A 14,459-nucleotide genomic window follows, 5' to 3' on the forward strand; every position below is an offset into this window, starting at 1 on the left:
CGAAAAACTTGTGACTATTTGTCTTAAAAGCCACAAGAAGTGTAAATGTCGAGGTCAAGTTGTTATAGGCCAAGTTTATATTGTAATATTTGTGGCATTTTTGAGGTTTCAGAGTAAATAGTTATTTTGAGTCCCTATGCTTTAAAGAGGTTAGCCCCATCGTAGTCTATTTCTACCTGAATAATTATTTCTTTTTGACAACCTCTTCTACCTTAAGCTTTTAACAAACATGATGCTTTTGTCAAGTATTTGTTAACAACAGAGAGTTTCTAACCACCTACTACCCGATTATTAAATACTTTCCCACTTGCTGATTGTCATATTCTTCTCCTCCATATTTCCTTATTTTTTATTCCTCCCTTCTTTCCACCCCCATACTCTCTTCCTTCCTTTCTTATCCAATATGCTTTGACTTCTGGTTCCCAACTCTGCTTGGCACTGGGGACACTGAAATAAATAAACCATTCCCTGCTCTACAGGAATTTTCATTTTGTTGGCAAAGATGGGAACTGAAACTGACAGATGTGTGGTAAATATGATTGCAGAGATATATGAAGAGGATTATAGGAGCAATGAGGCAAGACTGAAGTGCCTCAACATCTTAGTTACTGGAGAGGGGGCAGGGCAAATTCATATTCAAAGACAGAAGGAACAAATTTAAGGTCTGAGATTCATGACTATGACACCCACACGTTTCTGGATCATGAGTTTCAAAATATAAATCAGCTTATCTCTTAAAATAATATTCTTTTAAAAATACGATTTTCCACATTTATACAAACATCTGAAAATATGCATTAATTTGAAATCAACTTCTGTCTCCTTCCAATAATCAAACCATTGAAGTCAGCTTCTTTGGTGTAGCAGGAAATCCCTTAAGATTGTCAGAAGTGCAAACTCACTCCAGTGATTGGATTCTCAGAGTTCAATTTAAAAAGAAATAGCACATCTGGTCATAAAATTTAAAATATTTATGAGGGTAAAAGGCCTTTAAAGGTGTTTTTTTAAAAACTATTAATTCACAGCTAGATGGAACGAGAATACTTTGGAATCTTTTACTTCAGTATAATTACTATGACAAAATGTACCAACCATTTCCCTTTTGGTTTAGCTTGAGGATCAAATGAATGCTTGATTTTCTGATAATTTTAAGGTAGTTTCTCTGTATCTTTCCCTCAAGAGAATTTTGATCTTTATTGTTGTTGAGAGAAGGCAGTAGAAAAAGGAACTCCAGTTTATGAAAGATCATCAGCACATTCTACTCAGTAGAATGCCAGGTATCTAAAGTGATTCAGTTGAGCGACTGGCTAAGTTGGGAGATGTTTAGAACATCTTAGGAGGAGGTAAATGGGCAGTAAGGCATTTAATACACACGAACAACTGCTTATAGAATAAACCACTGGGACTTCTCTGGCATTTTTAGAAAGACTGATAAGATAGGAAAGTGTCCCTTCTACAAGCTGGCATGTATTGCACTGGGAAGCATTTGCAAGTAGAGATGTTAATAATATGTCTCTCGTCTCTAACTACCAGCATCTAGCATAGTGCCTGACCAGAGTGTGTGTTCAATAAATTTCACTTAATGTGTGAAGCAATGAATGTGATGTGCAGACTGCAACATAATAAAAAATAATTACCAAGTATAGCTAGGTAAAGTGATAGTCACTCAGTTGTGTCTGACTCTTTGCAACCCCATGGACTATATAGTCCATGGAATTCTCTAGGCCAGAATACTAGGCTTTCCCTTCTCCAGGGGATCTTCCCAACCCAGGGATTGAACACAGGTCTCCCACATTGCAGGCAAATTCTTTACCAGCTGAGCCACAAGGGAAGCACATACCTAGCCTCTGTCCCTGGGATTCTCCAGGCAAGAATACTGGAGTGGGTTGCCATTTTCTTCTCCAATGCATGAAAGTGAAAAGTGAAAGTGAAGTCGCTCAGTCGTGCCTGAGTCTTAGCGACCCCATGGACTGCAGCCTACCATGAGATTTTCCAGGCAAGAGTACTGGAGTGGATTGCCATTGCCTTCTCTGAGATAGCTAGGTAAGGGGTGGACAAATTAAGTTGCCTTGTGTATTTGAAATGAGCAATTTAATTTTCCTTGGTATTATTCTAAGATAGCATCTGTTTTACCATCCTAATAATAAATCTTGAAGAAATACATGCCATAGTCTCATCTGACATGACTATAAAGAATATATAAGACTTTAATAAATGTACAAAAGTAGAAACGAAGACTCCGCGGAGTTAAGAGAATTTGGTAATGAGTTACTTAGTCTGCCTACACAGTGAGGGGGAGATAGAGTAATACAGTAATGATCCACTAATTATTTCTAAAGTATTTTTGATAGACACGTGTCATAACTTAGCAGATGTGACAGTGACATTGATTTTGCAGTGACAGATTCTTACATTACATATTTTACAGTTCATTATGGTGTTTTCCCCCCAATATTTAGCCTTTGTTTCTATTGCTACTTAAACTTACTTTGTCTTGATTTTGGGGGGCTTCCCAGGTGGCTCAGTGATAGAGTCTGCCTGTCAAAGCAGGAGACCCAAGAAATGCGGGTTCAATTCCTGGGTTGGGAAGATCCACTGGAGGAGGGCACTGCACTCCAGCATTCTTGCCTGGAAAATCCCACGGATAGAGGAGCCTGGTGGGCTACAGTTTTTATTTTTGTCTTGACTTTTAAAAGGATGGATTTTATCTTGCAGGCTGAGACATGCATTACATTCTAATTCCCATTAAGATAAAAAAAAGATAGAATTCTTACCAATAAGAGCTCTGTCTCTGTCTCACAGAACTAACATTTCACATTGCTATTTGGTTCTCATTTTAGCAAAGCATCTATTTTAGTTAATTTCTGCTACAACCATTGCCAGATTACCAAATTCTCTTTTCCTTGTAACACTAAAATCAAAATGCTAATAAGGACTAGTGAATCAGGCTTATCTTGCTTATACATTTTGCAAAATAAGGATGCTGTTTGTAGAAGTGCTATGTTCCTGACATTTTACTATGAACTTATACTTCAGTTCTTCTGTCGCTTATTTTCCTTTTCCTTTTCTTATTTTTATTTGAAACCCACTATCCATTAAAAAAAAAAAAAAGATTGGATTGGGCATTTTTTTTCTTTTGGAGCATTTCCTTCTTTTTTGATTAGAGCCTTTTATTTTCTATGTTTCAATGTTCAGATGTTGTTTAACCAAAATCATTTATTTGTACCTATTCATTTTAGCTAGCATGGTAGCAAAATAGGAGATTTATATGAAATGATAGATTTCAGGTTTAAATTATTCACTTACCAATTTATTTACACATTCATTTATAAATTTGAATTGAGCCCTATAAGTTGGAGTCTACTTACTGTCTTTTGTTTTCTTATTTATAGATACTGTTTCTATTCTATCCAAAACTGAGAACTATGTTATAGCAGACTGCAGATTATTTAGGGTCCTTGACCACTTATTTCAGACTTATGATGAGATAGACAGTATGCTTCACCTGGGGAGTTGGGAATTAATTAAACCTGGTACCTACTTCAAGGAGTCTAAGGAGATAGAAAAATGTATGAAAATACATCATACTTAAATGCTTTCATAGGTATTAGAAAATCCAACTCAAGCTGGCATTTTGTTGACTTGCTATCAAGGAGCTCAAAGGTAGGAGAAAAGTCAGCACAATCTAAACTTGACTTTTATTCCGTTTCTTTGTGCTGCTTTAGCCTCTTGCCTTCTTATCTGGTGGTTCTAAACAGAAGCAGGGACTCTGTGCTTCCTCCATTTTCAACCATCATGAAAATTATACACTTTACCTTGATTGGAATATTTCTGAGTCAAGTGTGGCTAGAGGAGTCCCTGTTTCTGGCTTCCTTTTCCTTAACTAATTGCTATCCCCTGAGAGAACGTGATAAGTCTTATTGATTTGTGCCCTTGAGCAGAGGGTAGAGGTGGTGTCTCCCAAACCACAAAGCTACCAAGCAAAAGAGAAAGACAGTTACTTAGAGGAAGGTTCAAGTAGTGTAACAAAAGAGAATGGTAAAATGGGAAATTGGCATTGATAAGGCAGCCAGTGACGATCTGGACGGCATCAGTTTTCCACCCACTCCCACTTCATGTTCAGACTCAGCATTTTATTATTATGGTATCCTGATTACAAAATTGTTCAAATAATTCTACGTGCCAAGTAATATGACTTTGTAGGTTCTTGCAGCAAGAGAAAGTCTATTCTTCTATTTCATAAATCGGTGCTAAACTGGTGATTTCATTTTAACACAATAACGCCATGGAAATGATCCTGTTCTATGCTTGCTTCCCAAAAGGCTTAATGTACTTCCACTCACTCTTAGAACCCTGCTGCTGCCACCCTGTGAACTAGCCCAATCTGGTTGGCCGAAGGCTGGAAGTCCACACAGAGACAAGTAGTCATTCTAGCTCAGGCCATCCCAGACTGATCAGTGACCCAGCATTGACCACAGACACATAAGTGAGCCTAGTCTGGACCAGAAGGATCTGGTAGGGAGGGCACAGCAAGGATTTACGTAGGGCCAAGGTTGTTTAGTCGTGATTCTGCAATCCAATAAACTCTTAAAAACAAAAGCATTTTTATTAATTTTCAGTAAATCCATTTGGCAGCAAAAACAAATCTAAATTTATTGAAAGGCTACTTACACTCTTTCTTTACCCAAACTAGTGTGAATATCTACTTTACTGAAAAATATATTAATGTACTTGATGACAGGCTGCTGCTGCTGCAGGTCCTACTGGGGGTTTTACAAAATATATTATAAATGAACTGCCCTAGTGAAACAGTGGATAGCAATCCACCTGCCAGTGCGGGGGACATGGGTTTGATTCTTGGTCTGGGAAGATTCCGTATGCCGTGGAGCAACTAAGACCTTGTGCCACAACAACTGAGTCTGAGTTCTAGAGCCCACGAGCTGCAACTACTGAGCCCGCGTGCTGCAACTACTGAAGCCCACATGCCCAGAGCACATGCTCCGCAACAAGAGAAGCCACCTCAATGAGAAGCCTGTGCACCACTAAGAAGAATAAGCAGCCCTTGCTTGCTGCAGCTGGAGAAAGCCCGTGTGCAGCAATGAAGACCGAATACAGCCAAAATATATATAATACATATATACACATACATACTTGTATACATATACATATAAAAGTATATACATATATGTGTGCAAAGTTTTAGCTTTTTAAATTATATAAAGAAAAACCCAAATTGAACCAGAACCAAAACAAACAGATCACTTGACTTTTGAAAATATCAGACTCAAGAATTTGGGGACCCCAAAATTATTTTGCACAGAATGTCACCCCCATTTTTTTCCCGCCTGCCATCCTACTCATGAAGAATATTCCCTAATCTTCTTACACTGTTTTTTGTTTGTTTGTTTGTTTTAATTTCCCTTCTCCCTCCTCCTTCAAAATCCCTCTTTTGCAGCCTCTCAGTGTCTGACTTGAGCCTCCCTCCTACTCTGGGATTTTCCTCCACCACCTTTTTCCTTAAATAGTACTACTGCTATCTTTCTCAGCTCCCCAGTTTGCACCTTCGTGTATCACACAGCTCAGCGAGTTGAAAGATATTCCTTGACATTTGCTTTCTTTTGAAGGGAAGTGGAGATTGGAGATCAAGAGCTAAAAGTGATGACTAATGTTCTACCCTTTCACACTTATAAACAAATATAGATAATGATATATTACTGATGCTCCAATAGGAGTGTAAAAGATCAGTTAGGCTGAGATACAAAGAAAGTAGTGATCAATTCAGTCCAGGTTAGTGAAACGTTGTTAAAGAAGTTTATAGAGAAACCATGTTCTGGAAGAGTTGACATGTGGGGAATGAAATTCAGAACCAGCTGATCTAAGTAGGGGAGGCAGCTTTTGAAAAGGAACACTGTGGGTTCAACTGGGAATATTAGTGAACTACATATAGTTTATGAAGCTGGAGCATATGGTGGGAGATGAGGAAGAGGAGTTAGGCAAAGGCCAAGTCATAAGAAAACTTTCTCTGAAATAAGCTTTCAAGTATGTATAAGACTGTCAGTGGAACAGAAGTCAAGAGAAACTTCAAAAATATGAAAAGCAGATAGGGTGTGATGGAAGAAATATAAGACCACTAAACAGAAGCTATCAAAACAGATGGAGGAATAAATTCAGCACAAAATCTCCACCATGAAGAAGGGCATAATAAAAAAAAAATGACCAAAGATCTGAGGAAAGATATTCTGAGAAAGAGAGACAAAATTGAAGACCTTATACCCAATAAATAGTTCAAAGAATAATCAAAATTGATATAGTTATAAATTTGAATATATTCTATAATTAAGATCCATGGAAATTTAAGGGAGGATATTACATTTAGAAAATAAGAAATAGCATGGACAATTACAAATAAGAAAGAAACAAAATGGCCAGGAAGTGAAAAATATAATTGTTAAAATTAAACAATTAATAGATGAACTGCACAGCATAATGGAAGCAGCTGAAGAGCTAATTAAAAAAAATAACATACTGACACTTACTGGATCACTTAAATGTCAAGCACTTCTAAGTGCTGTGTATACATTTTATTTACTTCTTCCTCACAACAGTCAAATAAGCAATACTATTTCGATCTTTATTTTAAATAAAAAGTTAAACTGCAGTACTTTTGTAAAACTCACTTAAAACCACACCAACCCCAGAGAACACATACTAACCACTGTATAGCATACGGAAGACTGAATCTAAGAATCACTTTAGAATGCAATACAAGAAGATAAAAAGATGGGTATAAAGAAATAAAGGTTAAGAACAAGGAGAACAGATCTAGAAGCCACAGCCTCTAAGAGCTTAGCGTGAGCTATCAGGGAACCCCAACGAAAAGAAAGCAATATCTAAATGTATGAGAGTTAAAATTTCTTAGAATTAAAAAAAGGTAAGATTCTTCATTTAAGAGAAGTGATTAAGTGCTAAACAAGACAATTTAGGCAACGGAGACAAAGTTTAGGATTTAAGAAGAGGATTGGGGCTGGTGCACGGTGATGACCCAGAGGGATGTTATGGGGAGGGAGGTGGGAGGGGGGTTCAAGTTTGGGAACGCATGTACACCCGTGGTAGATTCATGTCAACCAATACAGTATTGTAAAGTAAAATAAAGTAAAAATAAAAATTAAAAAAAAATAAACATCCAAAAAAAAAAAGAAGAAGAGGATTGCCATAATCAGACTTTTTTCTTTCATAAAGATCAATTCACAGGCAGCATTAAGCATGAATTACAGACTCAAGATTATAGGCAAGGTACTACCTATCAAATAGTTGCAGTAGTCTAGACAAGAGACAATGAGTCTACACTGAGGAAGGAGGGATAAGGAAGAACAACCAAGCACAGAGTCAGAAAACTGATGCTAATAATAATGGTGAGATATCAAAATGTCACATCACATACCATAAAAGTTTAAGGACATTAAAAAAAAGTTAATGAAGTATAGCCACCACCTAAAACATTTGTTAATCTAGGGTCTCCAACAGTAGCATAGAAGAATTGAATCACAAAGTGTCATGAAAAACACAAATCAAAATATGAAATATTCTTATCCAATACAAGTGTTGAAAATAAAATAGTAATTTCTTTATAGTAGTATATCCCAAAGTTTATTATAAAACACTAGTTCTATAAGATGATTTGTGGAAAATTAAAGATTCATAATCTTACAAGGTTGGGAAAATTTAAAAACAGGGTTTACCCTTAGAGCCTCAAATTATGCCTTAGCAAATTAAAGAGTCTCAGTAGTATTACAATAATGAAATATGCTGAAGTTTTAGAATGGAATATTCTTCAGAAATATTTAGTCATATCCCATGACACTAATTTTATATATATATATGTATATATATATATATATATATATATATATATATTTTGTATATGCTGCTAAGTCGCTTCAGTTGTGTCCGACTCTGTGCGACCCCATAGACAGCAGCCCACCAGGCTCCCCGTGGGATTCTCCAGGCAAGAACACTGGAATGGGTTGCCATTTCCTTCTCCAATGCATGAAAGTGAAGTTGCTCAGTCGTGTCTGATTCCTAGCGACCCCATGGACTGCAGCCTACAAGGCTCCTCTGTCCATGGGATTTTCCAGGCAAGAGTACTGAAGTGGGTTGCCATTGCCTTCTCCATATATGTGTGTGTGTATATATATATATATATATGGAAATAGATAGGCTTCCCCAGTGGCTCAGCGGTAAAGAATCTGCCTGCAATGCAGGAGCCACAGGAAACGCAGGTTCAATCCCTGGGTCAGGAAAATCCACTGGAGGAGGACATGGCAACCCAGTCCAGTATTCTTGCCTGGAAAATCCCATGGACAGAGAAGCCTGGTGGGCCACAGTCCACCAGTCCATAGGGTCTCAAAGAGTCAGACATGACTGCAGCAACTTAGCTCGCATGCATGCATACAATTTTAGAGGCATATATTAATGCATTTATAGGAATCCAACTTTTATTATTCATATGCTGTATATTCAAAGTGTGAGATATAGCTGTAAAGTGTTATTATGCCTTTCAAATATTTTATAGAAAAGGAGGCTGTGAGGATAAATGAGGAAAATTCAAATAGAACATAACTTAGTGTAAGTATTAACAATATTACTCAAAAGATTAGCTGTAATAATAAATCTAAAGTCTTTACTCTCTTTAATGTTAAAGGAAAGCAAAATACAATAATTGCTTAAACCACTATCCATTGGTAGATAACCAGATTCCTCTGTCCCCCATCTGAGCTCCTTTTTGGCTCAGGAGGGGCTGCAATTAAGGAAAGAAAGCTAACTGCTGTGCTAAACAAGTTCAAAACCTCACCGCCACAATAGAAGCTTGTTTTATGCTCATATCTGAGTCTGATATGGATCAGACTCTTCTAAGTTGTAATTCAGCATCCCAGACTGCTTTCATATTGTGGCTTCAAGGTCATTTTAGCATTATCCAGATAGCACATGACATGAAATAGAAACATCAGATCCTTAACTGTCTTACACTGGAAGTTAACACACATCATTTCCATACACATTCTATTTACCAGAGCCAGAAATGTGGCCCCACAGAGATTTTGAGGGGCACATTCATAGCTTTGATTGGTGTATCTTCCTGATGAATTACCTTTTTATCATTTTTATTTCCCTTCATCGCTAGTAATATTTGTCATCCTGAAGCCCACTTTAATATGGCCACTTCAGCTTTTTTCTGATTCATGTCTGCATGATACATATTTTTTTCCTGTAACTTATCTGTATCATTATATCTAAATTTCACTGTTATTATCTCTAGCTTGAAGATGGTTTTATATGCTATTTGATTATACTAAACTAGTGCCTTTTCAGTCTATTCCCCAGCATGATCTTTTAAAAATTCAAGTATGATCTTATTATCCTGCTTAAAAACCATCACTGACATTTTGTTTTTAAAATTAAGTCCACACACCTTATCCTTAATTATAAGTCCAAAGATGATCTGTCCTCTAGGACACTTCCAATATTGTTACTGACATACTTTCCCTCACATTTCGTACTATAGACATACTGAACTTTTTTCAACTCCAGTAATTTAACTTCTGAATTGCCTCCCACTGTTCATCATGCTACCTCATTCTTCAAAGGACTAACTTCTTTCTGTATTTATTTCACTTGGATATTCTATCATCGAAAGTCTACTTTGACCTGTAAATTCTGAATTAAGTCCTCTTCCTTTATGGTCCCACCATACCATCTATTCCTTTATCACAGCACTGATGAATTGGCATTATACTTGTCCATTAAACTGGCACATCCCCCATCAGATTGTAAATTCCCCCAAAGTTACGATGTATCCATTCAGTTCACAGTTGTACATCTGGCACTTACCATAGAATCCTTTGACATTTAATTAATACTTGTTGAGTGAGTGGCTGAATTTTTGAATATTATTAATGACTTCAGCAAAAAGCTTTGGTGCAGTAATAAACCCATTAGCTGGTTCATATCTTGAAAATGAGAAGTGAAAGGACAGGGAGAAAGTTGAAGTCAGTTGAACATTTCTTGAAAAAATGACAAAGGAGAGCATGGTGACTTGGTGTTCCAGGGACCGTACAACTGTATGCTCTCCCACCCTCCATGCACAGCAAGATTCTCGGTGATTCCAAGCCAGAGAAAATCCTTTTCTAGTTCTTCTTAAAATGAGAGAATAAAATTCTTAGATTATAATATAAACTCTTAGAGATTCAAATCAGGTACCTGAAAGTTGAATTCTCTCCAAAAGTAAACTGATCTTTTATTATGAACTACTACATACAGAACTGTGCATGAGATAGAGTCACCTTCAATATTTAACTCAAGAAGAATGCTCATATAAGCATATCTAGGTCAAGAAGTAGAAAAGTGTGGTGCCCCAAAGCCTGTCCTTTTGCTTTCTCCAAATCACGATTTCCTCCCTCCTTTGAATATGTAGCCTCTATCTTGAAATTTATGGTAATCACATCCTTGCTTTTCACATTATTTCACCAGTATCGCAAACCACTCTGGTATAATTTTGCCTCTTTAGCTAACAGTAGAAATGGACTTACATATTAGCATTTTGTAGTGGCTAGCTTCTTTTCTTCATTCTAACTTTTGGGTTTTTAAAATATTCACTTATCCAGAATGTGTGCACGGTATTTGATTCAGAGGCATATTACTATGATTCAAAAATAGTGATCATTTGGTTCCCAACACTCCACTTTTTACCCCTGGGCAACACAATGAAAGCCAAGTCAAATTTTTGCATACAAACTTTGAAGTCTGTCTCAGAGATGAGAAGCAGAGGGGGGAAAATTTGTCTGCCTATACACAGAAGCTAGAAAAGGCTTCCTTTTCCTCCCTTCCCAAAGAGGAAATAGAAAAACTTCACTCTTTGGGCACATGGTCTCTGATTGAAACTTGATCGTTTATTCTCTATGTCTTTTTACACTCATTTTTGTCTTTTTCATCCTTTGTTTCTTTGGGCCTTATTCTTAAGATGTTTTATTCTGATCTATCCAGTTTACTAATTCTCTTCTTAATCTTTCCCTGAGTTCTTAATTTTGATCATGATAATTTTCATTTTTGTTCCCAGTTTCCTGATAAAATTCTAAATTTTGTCTCATTTCGTTGAGCACAGTAAATGCGTTGTTTAGTTGCTAAGTCATCTCTTTTGTGACCCCATGGACTGTAGCCCGCCAGGCTCCTCTGTCTATGGGATTTCCCAGGCAAGAATACTGGCACGGGCTGCCATTTCCTTCTCTGTGGGATCTTTCCCATCCAGGGGTTGAACCTGCATCTCCTGCACTGCAGGCGGATTCTTTACCACTGAACGAACCACTAGGGAAGCCCAGAGTAAATAGAGTTATTTAAAATTTTCTAATATCTGAAGTCTCCCATTGGTTTTTTCTATTGTTTTATGTTTCTATTTGTTTTCATACTTGTGATCTAATCTTTTGATGTACTTGGGCTTTTTTGTTTGCTTTATTTTTATATTTTAAAGTATATGGAATATAAAAAAAATTAAAAGACTTTATATTTTATATTCGAAAATAATTATAGATTCTTGGAACACTGCAAAGATATTACAGAAAAATCGTGTGTACCTCTCACTCAGTTCCCCTCACTGGTTACATTTTGTGTAACTGTATGTAATATATCAACCGAGGTTGGTAAACTGGTAAACCATAGATTCATGTAGCCACTATCCCTATCAAGATACAGAACTATTCCATCCCCACAAAGATCTCGCCCATGCTCTCCCTTAAAGTTATGGTTCCATGCACCCCTATAACCCGTGTAATCCCTACCCATGGAAACCACCAATCTGTTTTCCATCTTTTTATATATGGGGGGTGGTGCGGAGAGACTAATACAGGATGTGATCTTTAGAAATTGGCTTTTTTCATTAACTTTTTATTGTGAGTTAATACATTTGCAGAATTATAAAACTGGTTTGAGGTGATGCTATATTCCCCCCGCACCCCCTCCCCTGCAGCCTTTTCAAAGATTGCTTCTGATGCCAAGTACCTGGTATTCTAGCACTCTGAAACCACCTTAGTTAAAGTTTGAAGACTGAAATCTTAACAACGTGAAAGGCACTCCTTGTGAAGGACTATCTAATGGCTTCACACTGCTAGGATAGACCTTTATAGGATTTTAACCCAAAGTTTAAGGAGCAGAGTGGATTCACCATGATCCTTCCCTTGGTAGGCTCAGGAACCCAGTCTCCACTCTCAGCTTCTTAGCCTCTCAACTTTTTCTCCTGGAATCATTTATCATCCTCAAGTAAAACAAAGCTCCAAGTGCCTGGCTTGCCTTCATGAGCCTCTCTTATTTTCTGGACTCTAGCACAGTAATTTTTCTCTCGCTTGTTAAATTTACTTATCTTCAAGCAAGTGATTTTTTTGTACGTTTTGTCCCCATTCTCTAATTATCCCCAGCAGTGAGTGGGTCTCAATCACCTTATCTGCTATTATCTGCTAAAAAAAATGTTTCCTATACTTATGTTTTCTTTGACCTATACAGATTTTAAAATGTTTCAATTTAAATTTTAAAGACTGAATTTTTAAATAAAAAGTGGGATATCTGATTTATATTGATGTCTGAATTCACTCAAGACAAACATCAGGTAAAGATAAACAGGGGATGCTGTACCCTTAGGAAAAGCACTTGCTCTCAATTTGGCTACAGTCTTCCCTCACCCCTAGTGTCTGTATCCATCCACTTTACTTATTTAAATAACAAGGTATCTTGGCCACTAGAGCATTTTTATTTTTTATTTAAAGAAAAATTTAAATTGAAAAATTTAAATTTTTAAATTTAAAATTTAATACTACTTTTATGTTGTTCCTAGAATTTTTTAGTAAATGAGATCTTCACTACTTTAAAATTTGACCATTTTCATTCTTTTCTTCATCATTTAGAAATAGATATGAAGTAAATAATATTCCTTGTACTAGTCCCATTAAATGACTGAGCCTCTATCCAGCCAATGTCTTTCTTACCTCCCAACAGCCTAGCCTCTCCTGATAACTCTAAATCCACTAAGAACATTTGTTTACAATCAGTCCTTACTATTATTGCTGAAGACAGAAAACTGGAAAGTATCCTCAGTTATCGTTACAAGAGACGCTTTTGTTAAAATTCCCTGCGTTACCCTTGACTCACATGGTAAATTTACTTCTCAGAAATTATTTTTCTACTCGATGTAATCATGATTACACCTCCTATACCTCATGGAGTATAAGTAAACAGGAAAATAAGAACTACATTAAAAATTATGCAGGATCAAAGTTGTACTTAGACTTTATTATCATCTTTTTATCAGTGTGAATCATTGTGTGCACATCTAACATCTAGTGAAGAACCATTGTTGACCATGTGTTTTTGTTGTTTCATGTCCATGTATAGCTTCAAATTTATAGGAAGAAAATATTGGTTCTCAAAGGGCTTAAATTTTATCTGGGAAGAGAGACACATAGAAAGCTGTATAAAATATACATGAAATACTTCTCTATATGTAAGATGACAGGATAAAAGGAAGTATATTATACCACTGTGTATATTATACGAGAATGCCAATTAGAACAGCAATAAGAATTGGGGGGTTATAAACAAGAAAGGCTCTTGAGAAAAGGTCTGGGGTGAGATTTTGATGAAAGTGTAGACATGGACTGATAGGAAACAGTGTTGAAGTTATTCCTGCAAGTGGTATTTTCTGCAGAGCTTTTATTTCCAGGAGCTAAATCCGCATTTACTCTTTTTCTGAAGAATTTTGTAGGAGATTTTGTAGCGTGTTGGCATAGAGTTGATTTTATTTTAATGCTCAAGAATATGTAGACAGTCGAGTGTACTATATTCAGAAATAGGAAATGAGAGAGAATAATGTGAAGAGATAATCATCTCCAGTCTCAGTTCAGTCTTGGCATTTTCCCATCACTCTATTCAACAGAAATATTTTACTTTCTGTAGGAGATAATAAGACATTTAATATATGGATACTGACCTTAAGGAACTTACAATTGATATTAGAGGTTTGGGCACCTAAGTGACAAGTTAAATGATACACAGTAGTTACCTAGACATACTAGAAATGTCACAGGGTAGTGGCTGATAAATATAAAAATTATTAGTGCTGACAAGTCCTAGTATAGTTCATAGGAGGCAGAATCTTTGGGAGCTGGCTTGGAGAAAAATGGCTTCATGAGTGAGATGTAACTAGAATCATTTCAGCAGGGAAACCGTAGAGTTCCTCTAATCCAACTAGATGAATCCCTTCTACCACATCACTAATAAATGGTTCTTCTTTTTTTATCCTCTCTAGTAATAATAAAATTCATGAGACACCCTGTTTCAAGAACTTGAAGAGAATGTTCCTTTTTATGCTCAGCCCCAAATTAACCTCCTTGTTAAGTCTGATAGTGCTACCCAGAGCACCC

Source organism: Ovis aries, chromosome 9 (genome assembly GCF_016772045.2).
Source record: "Ovis aries strain OAR_USU_Benz2616 breed Rambouillet chromosome 9, ARS-UI_Ramb_v3.0, whole genome shotgun sequence".
Lineage (NCBI taxonomy): Eukaryota > Metazoa > Chordata > Mammalia > Artiodactyla > Bovidae > Ovis > Ovis aries.